The following is a 19,767-nucleotide window of genomic DNA, read 5'->3' as shown; positions in this document are numbered from 1 at the left end:
GCTTTGAAGATTTGGGCCTTATTGAACTAAAAAAGAATCGCTTTTATAAATTAATAATCCGGCAAGGTTTATCACAAGTTTCGTTTTGGATATCGGAGAACAAAAAAATCGGCGTCGGAGCTCTGAAAGAGTTACAGCGAGTTCCACATTTTAATTACTCAAATCGCTTCACCCATAAGGTCAAAAAAACTCTAAATTTGTAATGTTGGCGTATACTTTTTCATTTACTAACTAATAGATTTCTTCACATTTGCGGCTCGTTTGTATTAAATTGTTCTCAACTACAACTTTAATGCCGACTCTTAAAGAAATCTGCGGTATTGATAAGGACTACTACTACTACTATCGCTGAATCTGCCTTTTAAGTATATCATCTATGGTCCTATCAAGTATGTTCTACGAACGATTGAAATCCACCGTAGACTCGCTGATTGGCCCTTATAAGTGCAGCTCCAGTCGTGGTAAAGGTACTATTAAGCTGACCTTCACTATGTGCGAATCTGGCAAAAAGAGAGTGAAAAACCAATTGAAACTCATCACCCTCACGCAGATTTGTTAACCATCGATAGCACGTACAGAAGCGGTATGCCTATTTGCTATTATGTCTGATTTTGGTTTCCCGGCAAAACTTATACGGATGTGCAAAATGGCGTTGGAAGACACACTACGAGCCGTTCGAAAGTGAGGAAGGTTTAAGACAGGGTGACTCTCATTGCGCCATTTCTTTAATTTGTTGCTGAGGACAATTATACAACTGCTTTTGGGCAATATTTTATAAGACCGTACAATTACTGGCACGCAAAGACGAAATTGACCTCGTCGGCCTGAAAAAGGTCTGCTTTCACTAAACTGGTGAATGAAGGCAAAAGCAAAGAATCAGCTCATTTGGATATTGGCAACAACTTTTGGCAGCTATAATTTTGAAGTATTATAGGAAACCAGCATTAACACAATCAACATCTGTCTAAAAATCCAGCGATTAATCCTTTTCCAAGAAGTGCTACTTTGGGATGGGTTGGCAAGTGAAGAGTAATGTTCTGTCTCGGCGAATGAAAATAAAGCTCTCCAGTCACTTATCGTACCCGTCCTGCTATGTAGTACAGAAGCATGGACGCTGACAACATTAGATGTGGCGGTTCTAGGAATGTTACCGGAAAAATATTGCTCCTAGCAGTGATTCTCAACAATATCTAAACGCATTATTTTCTTTCATCGCCGTGTACGTATGTACATTTCCGCAGGCATCAAAAAGCCGTCTTGACTAATAAGTGGGTTAAGCAGCGGTGGCAACGATATTTGATATGTTAGTGTTCATCATACGCCTAGCCATGCTCTTAAGAGTACAAAAATAAAGCTATCGCGGAAACATTTTTAAAATGAAATAAAATCGTAAATTTTTTTTTCTGCACCTAATATATGCCGCCATCATCATTATTAGTAAAAATTGACTTATTTTGTTTTGTTGATTTTCCGGCAGGGTGGATAAATGATGTATATTGGAACGATTTTCCGTCATCCCTTGTCAAATTTGGTTTTGAGACAAACCGGTTTCGGCGTTGTGCCATCATCAGTGTCGATTTTCGTTCTGATCTGTTGCTGTCGTTTGTCCTGTATTTATAGTTCGTAGGAACCCGAGCAGGTATTGTCAAAATTGATGCTTGTGTATGTTTAGTTATGGGTATGTGCTGTGTGTTCATTCAGAACCGAGGGTAGTTTTTACTGATCGATTTGTATGGCTGATTGGTGCAGGTGAAAATCCGTAATATTATTCGTTTGACCTTCTTTGTGGGTTTGTTGTTTTGGTGCGTTAATTGTTTTGTGTTTATTTGTTATTGTGTGTTTGTCTGTTGTACCCGTGTGATTACTTTGCTTCTTGTAAATAAGTTTTAAAGGCTCGAATCATGGTTCAACTATATGGTTGGCTCATCTGTAAAGCAACAAAATATGTCTGTTCAAATTGTCAAAATCTGTGTATTGGTGTTGGTGCGAATGGTATGGAATGAAAACGTAAAACTTAGCAGTTTTTGTATGTTTAAGAAAATGTTGCCAATGTGTTGGTGTGTTGAGTTTGCAATCTCCTTTTGACAATCCCTTCGGCCATGCAATGAAATAAATAAAATCAGCTGATGAGATAAGCCAACCATATAATTGAACCATGGCTCGAATATTGTGTCATAATTGTGTTTTTCTGTTCGTTTATTATTCTACCGTCGAGATTTCCATGTTTTCGAGTACGTTGAGACGTCGGCCTTTTGCTTGTATGTGAAGAACCCTAACTGTTTTATTGATGTTTGTGATTCGCGAAGTTTGACTCAGGTATATTGTTTGGATTCCGTATATTTTTGTTGTAATCTCTAATATGTTCTCTGAACCTCGTTCTTATTTGCCGTCCTGTTTGTCCTGTGTAACTATGTTGGCATCCGCAGGTGAGCTTGTATACGCCGTGGCTGCTAAACGGATCCCCTGAGTTAGTGTTAGTTCTTAGTTTTCGCCCTAGATTGTTCGATGTTTTGAATGCTGTGTTAATGTTGTATTTTTTAAAGAAGTTTGCCAATTTATACTTTGCTTTTCCAGTATATGTCATAGTCGTCCAGATATTATTTCCCTTTTCATTATTTCTTTTTGGTTTGGTTGGATTTGTCCTTCTGAGCTTATCTACTAGTGCTTTTTTATATCCGTTGTTTGCAGCGATGTTATATATGACCTCGAGTTCTCTCTTATATGCCTCTAGTGTAAGAGGTGTTCTTTCAAGTCTATGTACCAAGTGCTTTAATGCTGCATTTTTATGCTGTTGGGGGTGATTTGAGGTATTATGTATTATTGTGTCGGTGGCCGTTGGCTTTCTATATATGTCATAGTTAAATCTTTTGGCTTCTTTATCAATATTTATCGTGAGATCTAGATAGTTGATTCATCCATTTTTTCGGTTTCCATTGTAAATTTTATATTTCGGTGCTGCTTGTTGAGTTACTCCAGTACAATCTCTTCGTTATTAGTAGTTAAAACGCATATTATATCATCCACGTATCTAGCATAAAATGACACGCCTAATTTGGACTTCAGCTATGTATGTATAGCAATTGCTGATGTGGGGCTTCCCATTCCAAGACCGTTTGTTTGTCTATATATTTTATTGTTGAATTGAAAATAGTTTTGACGTAAAGTGGTTTTTAGCGTATTTGTGATTTGCATACTTTTCACTTTGTTTTTTGTATTATGAACTATTGTTGGCCTAACTATGTCCATAGTCTCCGATAGTTGTATTGATGGGTATAAATCTTTTATGTCAAAAGATACCAATTTGTTGTTCTTTGTTAGCTCTACGGCCTCAAGTCTCACTATTAGTTCTGTTGTGTTACAGTTTGTAATATGGTGCCGATTTAAAATTAATGATAGGCCTCATTGGCGTGTCCGGCTTGTGGATTTTTGGTCGCGCAATCAGCGGAGGAGCCGAAGGGTTCATTTGGATCAATCTATGTGCCAACTTTGATTTGTTTTTGGTATTCATCTGTGGGATCCTCTCTCATTCTACGACATTTCATTTCCTCTATGATATCTTCGGTTTTGGATATATATTTCTCTTTTTCGATTAGCACAGTGGTGTTTCCTTTGTCCGCTTTCGTTGTGACAATATAGATTCTTTATTGTTTTCTCCTCTGTATTAGATTATTGTCCTTCCGGTGCTTTCATCTCCTTTCTTATTATTTAATTTATTATTTTATTTATTTTATGCTAGATACGTGGATGACATATTATGCATTTTAACTACTAATAACGAAACGCTTGTACTGGAGTACCTCAACAAGCAGCAACGAAATATAAAACTTACAATGGAAACCGAAAAAGGCGGATGATTCAACTATCTAGACCTCACGATAAATATTGATAAAGAAGCCAAAAGATTTAACTATGACATATATAGAAAGCCAACGGCCACCGACACAATAATACATAATACCTCAAACCGTCCCAACAGCATAAAAATCCAGCATTAAAGCACTTGGTACATAGACTTGAAAGAACACCTTTACACAAGAGGCATATAAGAGAGAACTCGAGGTCATATATAACATCGCTGCAAACAACGGATATAAAAAAGCACTAGTACATAAGCTCAGAAGGACAAATGGAGAACCAAAAAGAAATAATGAAAAGGAAAATAATAGCTGGACGACTATGACATATACTGGAAAAGTAACAAATAAATTGACAAACTTCTTTAAAAAATACAACATTAACACAGCATTCAAAACATCGAACAATCTAGGGCGAAAACTAAGAACTAACGCTAACTCAGGGGATCCGTTTAGCAGCCACGGCGTATACAAGCTTACCTGCGGATGCCAACAAAGTTACATAGGACAAACAGGACGGCAAATAAGAACGAGGTTCAGAGAACATATTAGAGATTACAACAAAAATATACGGAATCCAAACATTATACCCGAGTCTAACTTCGCGAATCACAAACATCAATAAAACAGTTAGGGTTCTTCACATACAAGCAAAATTCCGACGTCTCAACGTACTCGAAAACATGGAAATCTAAAAAACAGAAAAAATTCCACGGTAGAATAATAAACGAACAGAAAAACACAATTTCTGACACAATATTCGATCCTTTAAATCTTGTTTACAAAAAACAAAGTAATCACACAGGTGCAATAGACAAACAGACAAACACACAACAACAAATAAACACAAAACAATTAACGCAGAAAAACAACAAACCCACAAAGAAGGTCAAATGAATAAAATTACGGATTTTCACCTGCCCCAATCAGCCACACAAATCGATCAGTAAAAACTACCCTCGGTTCTGAATGAACACACAGCACATACACATAACTAAACATACACAAGCATCAATTTTGATAAGACCTGCTCGTGTTCCTACGAACTATAAATACAGGGCAAACGACAACAACAGATCAGAACGAAAATCGACACTGATGATGGCACAACGCCGAAACTGGTTTGTCTCAAAACCAAATTTGACAAGGGATGACGGAAAATCGTTCCAATAACAATTCTTTAAATCGGGATCGCCACCGCCAAGGGTTTGGCAAACACTCCGAGTGTATTTCTGCCATGAAAAACTGCTCAGGGAAAATTCATCGGCCTTGCAGCTGCCGTTCGCAGTAGGCAAAGACGACGCTTAATCTTGTTGGGGCGTCTACGGCACAGGCTTCGAGGGAAGTGCCCTTTTTAATCGGAAACTTTTAGCTGTTAATTTTGGGATCTCTTCAAAGCCTTTTCTCCGGGAAGTGGGATTTGAACCCGCACTCCTACGATGGTTGAAGTATTACAAACGCATCCAGCCACGTCATCGGGACATCGGGGGAAACTGCATTGCAGATGAACTCGCTAGGCAGGGTAGAACCAGGCAGGTTATTCCTGGCCAAGAAAGCTTAGGTATGCCTCTGTTAATCTGAAACTTTTAGCTGTTAATTTTGGGATCTCTTCAAAGCCTTTTCTCCGGGAAGTGGGATTTGAACCCGCACTCCTACGATGGTTGAAGTATTACAAACGCATCCAGCCACGTCATCTGGACATCGGGGGAAACTGCATTGCAGATGAACTCGCTAGGCAGGGTAGAACCAGGCAGGTTATTCCTGGCCAAGAAAGCTTATGTATGCCTCTGTCCACATGGAATCTAATGCTAAAAGAGCACATCCACCGTCAAGCCGACGAAAGATGGCTACAAACACCGGGGTGTCGAACATCGAAAGAAACCTGGCCTAAATGGGATCCTAAAAGATCCCGTTACGTGTCCAACCTAAGAAGGGATACAATTCGAAGAGGAAAGGTAACAGTGTATTTTCGTGGTATCAGAACGGGCCTAATACTACTGGCCTAAGTGTGCCTTCGTGCAGCCACCTCAACCTAACCTAACCTGACCTAATTTTCGGATAAGCGCAGTATACCGTATACCCTATCCCTTCCATTACGGTGCTAATCTTCTAACCCTATTGCAGCTTAATCCGACCATAGATGCCCAAGTATATATCCACAAAAGAGCCAATTGCTGGAAGGCATTTTACATTTATGACAACTGCAATGTCCTCACCGCACGTGGTAAGATTGACGGGTCCCTCGGCGAACCGCCTGAGCCGTTGTGATAATACCCCACGCGACTACTGAACACATTTCCTAAAATAATTTATTTTAAATTTGGGTAACGTACCACTAATTTGAGGACATATTTGTCCTTAATTTTTTTTTCAAGGTCCCGTCCCGCCAATTTGTAGGAAAAATTAAAAAGGAGTACGACACAAATTGGAAGAGAAGCTCGGCCTCAAATCTCTTCGGAGGTTATCGCGCCTCATATAAAGTTTTGGATGATATTAATATCAGCCAGCATTTTTTGAAAATTTTGATCAAAAAATATTTAAATATCATACCCCAAGATGATTAAAAACGTTCAAATTTAAAAGCATTTTCTGTTCGAAAATTAACGTATCGTCGGGAGAAAAATGTACAATAAATGTGATTATTCATTTATGGTTCCTATTTCGAAACGCTTTTTATTCATATTTGATATCATTGTAAAATTGAGCTTTAATAGTTTTAGAGTAATATTTGACTGCTTTTCACAGTCATTTTCTGATTATATTCGTGAATATATTTCAATCGTTTTGGTTGAGATTTTTGAATCATTTTTGAATGCCATTATAATGCATTTATTCTTCATATCATAATCAAAATAGGATACTACATAATAATCTTATTTCGTCAGGGGAAGAAAGCATGCGAAAGTGAGCTAACTCGCAAACAAACTTGACCGATATACACCGGCGACTACAACATCCCACATCAGCATTATCGTCTGCATCTTAAAATACGGATACGATACGGGATGTTGAAGCCGTATCCATGTATGTCAAGATAGTTGCACTTACCTGGGGTTCAAACAGCTCACAACCTATGTATTGTCCAATCATTATGTATTTTCTGGGAAGCTGAAGGGGAGAAATGGTTGGGGAAATCTCGTTCACGAGCACCATTACATTATTTTTGTGTTGAAGAATATCTTTTGCATAAATAATAAAATTTTTATATATTTTTTCTTAGCTTCATGATTGAAAAAATATGTGTTTGTGAAAAAAATAAAATTTTTAATGAAAAGTAAAATTTAAACCAGTATAAAATTCATTATTCAGTCAACAAATATATTCATAAAAGATTCAGAAAGCTGAATAAAAAATGATTATAAATTTTTGGTCACCTAAAGTAAACACATTTGATTCAAATATGATTCCAAAATGTGATTGAAAAACTATATTCAGTTTTTGATCATCAAAGGTAAGCATATTTGATTCTTATTTTTGTTGGTTTTTAGGAAATATTAAAATTTAGTCATTAAAGGACTTCAAAAATGATTCCAAAAAGTGATCGAAAAATGCTTTTTTAGTTTTTCATCATCAAAAGTATTCATATTTGATTATTTCTTTTGTTCAATTGTATGATAACTCATTATTTAGTCAGAAAGAGTAATCAAATTGTATTGATATGTAGCGAAATTCAAAATTGAATCACCTAAATGTTGAGTGGGTTGTTTCACCGAAAATATTTAAATCTTGTTCGGTTCAAATTCACATTTACTATGTTGTTTCTAAAACTATGAAACACAATTGAAATTTACAAGATGTTAAACAATTGTTTTTTTTATCTATTATTTAGTATATTTTCTGTGTCTCGAAAGTAAAAGAATGCGGTAGTTTGTAATTTGCCCAGACATTCGTTTTTGGCTAAATTCCAAATTATTAAATATTTTTTAATTGGAATCACTTTCAAATTGAAAAAACTGTATATTTATTCACAAAACAATTAAATAAGTGCATTGCTGGAATAAATATGTATCTCTGCCCCATCCACCTGCCGGACATACATATTTTCTCCGTTGAATCGGCCAAAAGCACATCAAGAAAGTGCTTACATGCTTCACATGTGGACAAAAATATGTATGTGTACGTTAGAGTGTTTCAAACTAAAGAAAATTTCTTGCATTTTTGATTTGCGTAAAGATTTTGGTTGTTTGGTGGAAAAAGTGAGGATCGGCCCAAGATAGGCTCGAAAAATTTAAATGTAGGGATCGCCACCGATGTGTGTAAGTGATGGAAACAATGGAATAGCTAGTTTTCCTTCAAAAGGTGCTAATGTCAAACAATACGGAATCATGTGAGAGAAAAGATATTTTCGCGGATCTATAAATGCGATAGGTAATCGGTAATGGACACTAGGAAAAATGCCGAAATAACTTTGCCAAACTTTATATCGAAAAAAATTTGAATTTTTTACCACTTGTGCCCTGAAGTTATTATATTTTGTAAATTATGAATAAAGGTCCAATAAAACTAAAAAAAAAAAAACAAAAATGGAAGTAGATGTTCTAGACTTTAAAAAGCTGTTTTTATACATATAAAAATAATTAAGTTCGTTTATACACATCTAGCCTAAGGTGTGCCGATAAAATTACTTAAAATATATAGTACTACTAGCAGACAAGGCAGACGTTGTTCTGCACTAAATTTGGACTATATGCATACATTTTAATAAGCTTTTTCCGTCTAACTCTGCCCTACCCCTCTACACTTTTTCCTAATTTTTTTATTCACTCCTCCCTCCGTCTTTTTCGCTTCATCCCCATCTTCGTCTCATTCTATCTCTTTCTCTTTCTCAGTCTCCTTCTCTCTTTTCTCTTCTCTCAAGTTTTTCTCCTTCTTCTTCATCTCTTATTGCCAGTCCCAGAGGGTGGTATGTATTTTGTTCCACTCCCACTCCGAGTCGCAGTCTCAGTCCCAGTCCTAGTCCTAATCCCAGTCCCAGTCTGTCTCTGGTATACTTCCCGGAAAAAAGCATCGTAAATCTTAATATAGGCAAATTTATATACGAAATTTCAGGCAAATCGAATAGGACGTATGTAAATAGGTATGTGGGTATTATTAATTCTTGCCTTTATTTCGGCTTCGCATGCATATTTATCAGTTTTGCCAGGTTGATGCGACTAAATCGAATATCACAATGAACTTTAGAGCTCTCAGCAACAGCTTTAATTTGATATCCACAATACACACACATTCTAGGGGTATCCGGGTCCATGTTTTGGCCTATATCTCGGGACCCTAGTCACTCAGCGGTGTAAAACTTACTCTGTATTATAGCGCACATCAGCAGCATCAATTTGATACCCATAATGTAAAAACACATTCTAGGTGTATCCGGGTCCACGTTTTATGCTATATCTCGAGACCCTAACCTCCCAGTTGTATGAAAATTGTCCTGTACTATAGCACTCATCAACAGTTTTCATTTGATATCCATATTGTATAAACACATTCTAGGGGTACCCGGATCCACGTTTTATGCTATATTTCGAAACCCTAGCCTCCCAGTTGTATGAAAATTGTCCTGTACTATATCACTCATCAACAGCTTTCATTTCATATCCATATTGTATAAACACATTCTAGGGGTACCCGGGTCCACGTTTTGATCTCAAGACCATAGGAACGTAGCGAAAAAAAGGGTAGACGTTAGCCGATTCTCAGATCTACCCAATATGCTCACAAAATTTCATGAGAATCGGTTCGGCCGTTTCGGAGGAGTTAAGCCTCTAAAACCGTGACAGAAGAATTTTATATATTAGATTGAATTTTTTCTAAAAAAAAATCATAACTCAAGAATGGCTAAACCGATTTGGGATTTCAAAATCAACTAACCATCACCTCTCCTTCCTGTATCTTTCCTAAAAATTTCATGGCAATCTTTCTATCCGTTCTCGAGTTATGGAGTGACAATCAAATGGTACACTTCTTTTTATATATATAGATAGAGAGTATTCTTTAAGTATAATTTTTTCTACTGGGTACACTTGTAAAATGGTAATATCGTTTTATCAAAATAAATATTTGCGAAAGTATTCTCGGCTTTCTTTGTAGCATGCATTAATGATCGTTAAGCATTAATATATATTTCATTAAGGAGACAGGCTCATATTGCTTTATACGTTTTTTCTTTGTTATTGATATTAAAGAAAATCTACAAAATTTATGCACGGTGATGGTTACTAGGACATGTTCCTTAATTTGACTCACAGTCACCTACATTCATACTGGTAATAAGGCCTATATCCACTCAGCCGCTGCATGCTTTGCAATTTGTCTCAAATTATTGCCTTTTTCTTGCTATTATTTTTATACACAGTTTGGTACACATATGCTATTTATTTTTATCCAAATCGTGGGGAGTATTTGTAGGCTCCTTCAAAAAACTTGATCAGTGAAATGTGCAAAATTGTAACTTTTCTCTAATATCACTTACAAAGAATAATTTTATATATCAATATGAGCTTGCTTAGCTGATTAAATACATATAAATAATATTGACATAATATTGAACAGCGGAAGCATTGCTAATAAGCACTGCTATAGAAAATCCAATGTCACTGATCCAGTTCTGTGTAACGAGCTTAAATAGCGACCTCTATATTAAAAAATTTTCGAGCTCATTTTGGCCAAGACTTATAATTTTCACCAAATAATGGAAATCTTTATACAAATCAAAAATATGAGAAACGTGTGTTGTTATTTTGAAACACTCTAATGTATATTACCACATGCATATCTTAAAGGACCCAGTATGTTTCACTTACCAAGTGTTTCTCTCCTTCAACTTCTTAAGGCCGCGGCACAATGAACGTTTTCATATAGATGCGTTTAACACAAGCTTATGAATTTCAGTAACATCGCCACAATCAATCAAGATGTTGCGTTTATGAATATGAAGGAACTTCAGCCTTGGCAATTGCTGTTTTTTTCGCCTTGCTCATTCACATACAAAATTTCTCGAAGCATTGTTTTAAACATTCTCCCTATACAACAAAAATATTTGCTAACATACTTTGTGCCGTTTTTGTTATATTGCAGTCTTAATTGCGAAAAATTTTAGAAAAGTTACCAACGAGTGGGAAAAATAATTTCACTTGCAAAGTGTGCCAGCACCTTTAGCGAACGCAAATGTCAAATTCTCCTTCTTATGCTTTGCTTGCAGCAAAAGTAGCAAGTTGGCTACTTTTTCATGTCAGATGGCGCCAGTGTCGCTCAATCTACCGTTCTCCAAAAAAATACGTAAAATGTACTCATAATGCATAAGATTGAGTTAAATGCACCTAAATGAAAAACTACTTATGTGAGGGGGCTTTTACGTACTGTTATAATTCAATAAACATAAAATCTCAGTCAACCATTGACCAAAAAAACTAAAAATTCACATAGAACGTTTTTGATATATTATTTTAAATTGAGGTATGTACCTAAATTTGAATAATTTATTTCGTACTCGTATTGTAATTCCAAAGTAAATAATATGTTTGCCAGCAATTACTTGCTTTGTTAGGTATTGTATCTACTTACCTATAACACCATTGAATCCATCAACACATTTGTGACGAATTTATGTATTTATTTGTGTGTATGTTTAAATACATAAACATTTAGACTAAACCAAAGAAGGAGTTTCTTCAAACAGGCGAAGTCCATAGCAACTAGCTTGGCCACAACAAGGAAATACTTAAGGGTGATTTTCTTTCAACCTTTTCGAAAAATTAAATAATCATTGTGAGCCACACAGTAACATACATATATACACCTTTGTTTGGTCACTTTTAAGTCATTTAACAAGTTAAGTCAGTAATTCCCACTTTACGCTATCTGACGCCAATTAGTAGCACCATGGAATATCAAGCCTATCCCAACTCAGTGGATAACTCACTCTGCCTCTGCATCCAAATATGGGTACTGTCGTCTTTCATTTAATTTTTATCCGTCAAATGTAAGTATGCCAATTTCGACTCTTATGATAGTAAATTAATTCAGACAAGGCTGTACTTAAAATTCGTGATTTAGATCAGCTGTTAGAACTATCATCTCCTGCATGAAATAAAAAAAGCGCGATGGAGAATTGCTTTGTCTGAAGACCTATTTGGTTTTGAATAACTTACCGAGTTGACGGAGTTGAATGACATCACTTAGCAAAACCCTCTAAGATTATAGGGAACTGAAAATCGGACATAACAGCATCAGGAAATTTCTTTTCTACGGTCCGAACTGCCTTGTATTTTTCGAACCCCGTGTCCCCCATACATTTTTACACAAAAGATAAAGCTTCCAGATCAACGTGAAGCAAAGCGGAACCGAAGGTTCAAGTTCCTGAAAATATAATGCCTTAACTAACAAACCGCTATTCCACTATTTAGGAATTATTTCCAACATAGTTTTGTCTTTAAGTTGACAAAAACTTGCCTCCCTAAAAAAAAGTGTTCTGTAATCTTCATAAATAATATCGTTGGCTACTCTGACGTTATTGAGCTAATGAGCTGTCTTCCCGTTTTGCGAGGAGAACATTCCCCACTCATCTGCTCACCATATTCCTTCTGTCACTTCCGTAGGTCATTTTATGGATGCCACTGCCCGGGGATAGAACACCCAATAAATATGTACAGTCAACGGACTCATTAATAATATCATACGTAAATAACAAGGAGAGTATTGATCTCGAAGTCGCGCAGAGTAGGAAGGTGTAGGATCCGAGAAGTTTAAAGTACAAAGGGCATATTTGCAAAAAATTTTTTGTATTCTTTCAATCCTGGTAATAGCAATTTGACTACTTGGTCTCGAAATAAATGCACCATATTCTAGGTGAGACCTAAAAAAAGGCGTGTAAAGTAGCTTATAAGTGTAGGGATCTGATAATAGACAGCATTGCGCCTAACAAAGCCAAGCATAGAATATGATTTAGAGGTTATGAAATTTATGTGTTTACTAAAAGAAAACTGATTGTCAAAAACAACACCAAGGTCCTTAATCTCATTAACATATTGAAGTTCGCAATTATAAATACTATAGTTTGTAGTTATAACATTAATTGTCTCCGAGTAGGTCTTTTGAAAGTATTTGGACGGATTCAAAGAGAGACGAGAGTTCAGACACCATTGGTGCAGCTTATTAATATCATTCTGCAGCATTAAGACATCATACGGCGTCTTAATGGCAGAAAATAGCTTTAAGTCATCGGCGTATAGCAACCACCTCGCGAATGGAAAGCAACTACTTACGTCATTAATAAATAAGGTAAATAGAAGTTGGGGAACCCTAGAAGTGGCAAGAAAGGGACTAGACGATTGTTCGTCTATGGCAACAACACACTGTCTGAATACAAGAAATCTCGAGTAGATGGTAGCGTTACACAGCACAATGTAATATGTACAACCCAAAAATGAGCAAGAAAACGCGAAATGAAAAAAATATGGCTCTGGTTTATATATTCAACTATTTTTTTTAAGCTTTACAAAAAGAGTTATTTATATATAATTGTTGTTGTTGTAGCGATAAAGACACTCCCGAAGGTTTTGGGGGGGGGGGGGTGTTATCGAATGTCGATTCTTTGCCGGATATAGAACCGGTATGTTCGGGTAAGAAATACCATTAAGGTGCAAGCCCGACCATCTCGGAAACGGTTTAATATGACCACATTGAATCTTCTAGGCCATCCCGCCCCACCCCCGCTAGTTCCATGACGAACTAGGGGCCACCAGAGCCTCGGCTGATAAAGAAGTTGACAATTGGTGAGGTTGACAATTGGGTTGGAGAAGCTGTACATTGCGCTGGCAACCCCTTGAATTATGTTGGTATTTTAGTAGCCTCTTACGACAAGCATAAGTGCCGTGGGTATATTCTAATAACCCCAATCCGCTGAGGGTGTATATCATATGTTTGATGTCGTCGACTTTAAACTAAACAAAGAAAAATAAATAATTTGGTCTTGTCATATTTCACATATCACCATTCGATAAAACTCAACCTTTCGTGGTAAATTTCTATTTGTTTTTTCAATTGTATTCGCTTGAAACAAATTCAATGCGAAAACGTAACTAACGTTACTCATACGCCCCGTATCACAAACACCATAAAAGTACTTTTCAGGAATTTTTCGAGTAAGCCCACTTTAGCCAATCTATTTTAGGCATACTAAATTGTGAATATATGTAAGTGTCGATGCTTATCGACACAAACATTACAGTTACTGCCCTTTCATTTACAAAAAATTTAATTATTGCACAGACCATAGGATACCTACATACATAAGAAATCGGTAGTAGTCTACGAATTTTTTCGATAGCCTTTACCGACTTGATCGGTGTTAGCGTCTAGCGATTTTTTTTCGATAGCCGATTTAAGTCAACCGAAAACGTCGGTAGCCTCAACCAAAAAAAAATGTATGCTAGCATTCTCATTCCTTCATTGGTCCGGGTTCGAGGGGTGATCCTATGAAGTGTTTTATATAACTTTATTATTTAAATGACCTAGAGCTTGTTTATCCGAATATAGTTACAAGCAGGGATGGGCGTTATCAACAAATTTGAATGACGAATGACGAAAAAATAAAAAAAAATGGGACTCACTCGGGATCCTCCTGGGGTCTTTTGGGGGTCATTTCGGTATGCTTTTTGGGACCCCCTCGGGGTAATTTCGGGCCGGTTGGAGACTCCTACGGGGTCACTAAGGTATGTTTTTGGTGCCTCCCTGGGTCATTTGGGGCATTGGGGGTGTTTTTGGGTACTCCCTCGGGGAAATTTGGGGGTAATTTCGGGATGGTTTTGGGGACTCCTTCGAGATCATTTTGTTTGAAGAATGTCTTACGTCATACTTGCAATAAAAAGTTCCTATCCCAAAATGTTTTTCAAAACTGCCTTTTGTGGGCATAAATTCAAAACATTTTTTTTGTAGCAGCATCAAATTTTGAAAAAGGGGGCAGGTGCCACGCTTCTACACATTATAAATCTCATTTTATCCAAAACGCTACGGGAATGCCAAAGTAACGAAAAAAGAGTTCAAAAACTTTCATTTTGCGGGCTTTTCACTTCATTTCTTTTTAGTCTTTGAATTTTGCTCGAATTGTTCTGTTTTCAATTGATTTTATTAAACTTTCAATAATATCTTGTTTTTCGATTAAAAATATTTGTTACATGGTCCAATTATGTACAGGTTGGCTCATCTCATCAGCTGATTTTATTTATGTCATTGCATGGTCGAAGGGATTGTCAAAAGGAGATGGCAAACTCAAAATGAAACCAACACATTGGCAACACATACAAAACCTGCTAAGTTTTATGTTTCCATTCCATACCATTCGCAACAACACCAATACACAGATTTTGACAATTTGAACAGACATATTTTGTAGCTTTACAGATGAGCCAACCTGTATATAGTTGAACCATGATTTGTTATTTACTTTTTTTGAATGACATTAAATCAATATTTGAGTTTTCCTTTTGCGTTTGATATGGCAGGAAAATTTTTAACGTGCGGTCTTTCAAAGTTCTGTCAGGGCCGAAACGATGCAAAAGTCGAATGTGTTTGGGCCTTAACAAACATTTGCTCTCAGCGCTTACAAAAATTTTACTACAGAAAACTTAAATAAATTGAATCTTGAAAGCGGTTATACTTTGTTTGTTATAGCAAACTTACTTAATTGACGCTTTACCGTTATGCCATTAAACCAGGCGCGCCAGTCACTTCTCTGCGGGGGTAATTGGTGCCAATTGGTCACACTAAGGGAATTTAAATCGTATTCCACCTGGTTCCTGCAGCGGAGTGATGGCCGGCCCTCTTCCTCTGCTTCCATAGGCGGGTTGCGATAAAAATATTTTCTTAGCCGAAGCAAAATCTTTCATTCGTATAACATGGCCAAGCCAGCGTAGCCTCTGCGTTTTAGTTCGCTGGACTATGTTGATGTATGCGTAAAGCTCGTATCTGTAGAGGTAATCTTTCAAAGAACTTTTCTCTCGAACACTCCCAGAGCCGCTTCATCTGACGTTGCCATGGTCTATGCTTTTGCACCATATAGCAAGACGTATACGTAAGTGATTTGTAGTAGAGGTTTACGCCGATCACTGGCGGCGGCGGCCTGACCGTCGCGTCGGCAGAAGCCGGTGTTCCTATTTTAAAAAGCTTGATTTTTCTATTTAAAAAAATAGTATTTAGGAAAGGTTTTTTTGTATGTATTTAAGGAAATCAAAATTTTGGCCATTTTGGAAAGATCAGAGTTTTTGCCTCAAAAACTCGCAGATTGTTCAAAAATCCTCAGGAGTAGCTCTTTGCGGAGGGATTGTCCCTTGCTCACTTACTCCAATGAGGCTTCGAACATAACCCCGGTCTTTGGAATTGGTACTGGTGCGTCTGCTGAAAAGAAATAGAGATATATAAAATGGTCACAATTTTGTCTGTATATCTCGTACAAAGCGTAGTTTCACCTGGGCTTAACTCCTAATAATCGTCGCGAACACAATTTCTTTAAACCATTTGGCTCCTTTGCGGTCACGCACAAAGGCGACTTACGGTTGCTATTCATGTTCTATTAATACTCATGACTCTCGTGGCGTATCCAGTTTTTTCGAGCTACAATTCCCGATGATCATGAGCTACGATTCCCGATTTGCGAACAGTAGCAATCCCGACCACGAGTCGCTACCACGCCTCCTGACCCTCACATCATATGCCAGCACAGAAGCTATAGGACTGCGACTTTGAACTCATATGTACCTTCGTCGACGTCACTTGCCTAGAAGCTCTAGGTGTAGTTCCGAAGACTTTCTAACGAATTTTTTTGTCGTGCTATGCTGCCGGGATACACCAGAGAAACACCTTGAAACGTTAGGGAGTGACTATTCCGCCAAGGATGCCGCACTCGAAATTTTAAGCAGTCTAACGCAACTCATGGGTGAAAATCGTATAATCCTCGGCGCATCTACATTATTAAAATTTTACAAGGACAGACATTTGTGTTCACAACATTGATTTCAATAGTCTTCGTAAAATCAAAACGATATTTTAGTATAGTTTCGCAAATAAACAACAGGTGTTTAAATGTAAGTCCAAACCCTTCTCATACGTACAAGAATCATTTCAAAGGAGGGTTTATGCCCCTAGAACCTACTAAAGGATTTTTTATCACTGATTTCGCTTATTCCTTCAGCCAATCGCAATGTAAATTTTTTTTTTAAATCGGCACCTTTTTGGGTAATTTGTTTTTTGTTTTTTAACAACTTGAGGGCAATTTGAAAACATGTTCGCCTTGGGTCATTTGATTGTAATTCATTGTTCATTATTAATTTTTTGAAAAAAAAGCAAAGTGAGCATATAAATTTATTATAAAACTTTTCTTTTAGGGTTTTGTTTTAATAACTTGGTGAATTGGGCGATGCACATTCCGTGTTAAGTTGACATCGAAAGCGCTTGTTTTTTTAAATAACTTATGAACAGTTAGAAAGAGTTAAATTTCGCAATTAGTTTCTTATAACTGACAGTGATGCGCATTCGCTGATACCACTTTCGACCATATCCGACCAATTTTCGACATGAACAATAAATGGCCTAAACAGTAGGGTGGAGTGATACCCTATGGATTTTTTTTGTAATGGCCTAGCAATGAAAAGTTGTCTTTATAAGAGTTAACCAAAACCACCAAATATTATTTTCGTAGGATGGCGTTTTGAGGTGCCCCAGCCCCAAGAAGTTGAGCAAAATATAAGAATATGTTTCTTATCAAGTGTGTAAGAGTTTTACAGGCACATAGTAGGCCATGAAAATCAGTAGGCTTTGAAATCAATGAGCACAATACCAACAAGCGAAAGTAAATCAATGAAAAAAAGAAAAAATTGTACCTACCGTCTTTTACAAAGTTTTGTTGCGTTGGGGCACCTCTAAACATACGATGAGTGAAATAAAAATTTTCAAACTTATTTCTGGTCTAGACAACTTTCTGGAGGTCAGCCAAAAGCGATTGCGAAAAAATATAAATTCACTCCACCCTACTAAACAGTCTTAAATGAGTAGAAAATATAGTACCGCGCCGATATTTTTGACATTCGGCGACGGCGTGCGAAAAACGACTAAAATCGGCGGCGTATATCTCTAATTTGTAGAGCGTGATTTCCGTTTATAGCAAACTTACCTTAAGTTATTATCAAAAAAAAAAAAAAAACGGAAACATTTGTGTGTGTAACCAATGGGCGTCCAAAGTACTCATCCGATCTGGACGAATTTTTTACAGTAGGTTCACGTGGTCACCTGGTATTTTTTGGCTAACTACATATATACAATTTTGAAAAAGTTAACGGTGTCCCGCTGCCTCCTACAACTTGTTGAAACGTGCAATATCTCCGTATTATTGGGATGTGAGGTAATTTAGGTAACATAGTGATAGTGGAAGTGAGTGGGAGTACAATTGAAAGTGGACAAGAAATGGACCAAGAGTGGGAGTGGAACAAAAATTTAAATTCGCTATAACTCCGCATTTATTTGATATCCTATATTTGGTATATATATTCTCCACATTTTAGGTTTGGGAGTTGCAAGGAGTAGAAGTGGAAGTGAAAGCTGAAGTGGGAATGAGAGAGTGAGTGAGAATTGGAGAAGGAGTGAGAGTTGGAGTCGAAGGGTACGCTAGTAAAATAATAATCAGACCTTCTTCTGGCGTAACATATGGGACTCCGATAACATGCTATCAAAATGCACAGGACTCCGATCGACATTCCGTGGAAATGCAAAATATGCGTTTACAGTCGTTAATGTACATACTATTAATATACATAATTATGTATATGTGAATGTGAATACATATTAGCATAGATCGGCGATGAAATATCGATTTGAGCAGCCATCACATTCATATTTATGTTGGCTTTGAAGAGATTTACAAGGTATAATCGAAACAGCTGTCGCCTTGTCCGCCTTGATGTCACATTGTTTAAAATTTTTTCCCATATTATTAAAATAAATTATAAATTAAAAATTGCTTCAAATAAATGTTTTCATACATTTAAAGCAATAAGGATAATCCCCGCTTAAACTCATACAAATCAGATTTTTTTTTTATTGAAGCGGGAAATGGGACAGTTTCAAATATGCCAAGTTCCCTGACTTTAGTGGTACTAATCTTTTTTCTATGTAAGAACTCGTTATCGAAATATTGACAAAAGTTTGGACCTGGATGACTTTAAAATAATTTACTTCAATATACATAGGTATGACACAAAAGGAGCTGTTCAGACTATTAAGATGGAATGCATTTCGTTTGTATACAACAACCCGTTGTGAAGTAACACCCAATTTACACTAAAAAAACTAACCATGTGGCGGCCATAACATTTTAAAATGCTAATAAATCAAAAAGGGTGAGAAGTGTTTTTTTCTTTGATCGCAGTATCAATAGATGCAACTCTTGCATATAATCATTCAGCCATCACTTTCGCAGTTTTATTTGAAATTATGAAAGTTTCACAAAAGTGTCGCTACCGTAACAACGTCTACTCTTACTTACTTAATTGGCGCTTATTCGTTTAAGCCAGGCATGCTTAACCAACGAACCGATATCATTTCGTTGCGATAATTAACGTTAATAAACGAAACAAAGTCATTTGGGTTGGAAAAGTGGAATAAATTATTTTATTTGCACTTCAAAATTAATGGTCAAAAGAGCCTAACTCAAAACATCTAAATTAATATAAAATTGACCGGAAAACCTCTAAAAATTGACCGGAAAACCTGTAAAAAGTCATTTCGTTTATCAACTTTAAGAACGTCAAATTAACGAAATGATTTTGTTTCGTTTTCTGCCATATCAAAACGAAATCAAATCGTTTATGTTGATTACACTGGACCACGAATTTCAACTTTTTTTCTTTACCAGAAACGCCGTTATGAA

The 19,767-nt window shown here is 36.6% G+C and overlaps 1 protein-coding gene across 2 annotated transcripts in view; it reads left to right on the top strand.

Moving 5' to 3' along the window:
- Nucleotides 1-19,767, top strand: part of speck — a 330,661-nt gene that overhangs the window by 301 nt on the left and 310,593 nt on the right. The window lies entirely within an intron of this gene.

This window comes from Eurosta solidaginis, chromosome 3 (assembly GCF_040869045.1).
Source record: "Eurosta solidaginis isolate ZX-2024a chromosome 3, ASM4086904v1, whole genome shotgun sequence".
NCBI classification, from domain to species: Eukaryota; Metazoa; Arthropoda; class Insecta; order Diptera; family Tephritidae; genus Eurosta; species Eurosta solidaginis.
The sequence above is the reverse complement of the archived record's forward strand: the minus strand, read 5'-3'. Positions and strand labels throughout refer to the sequence as shown.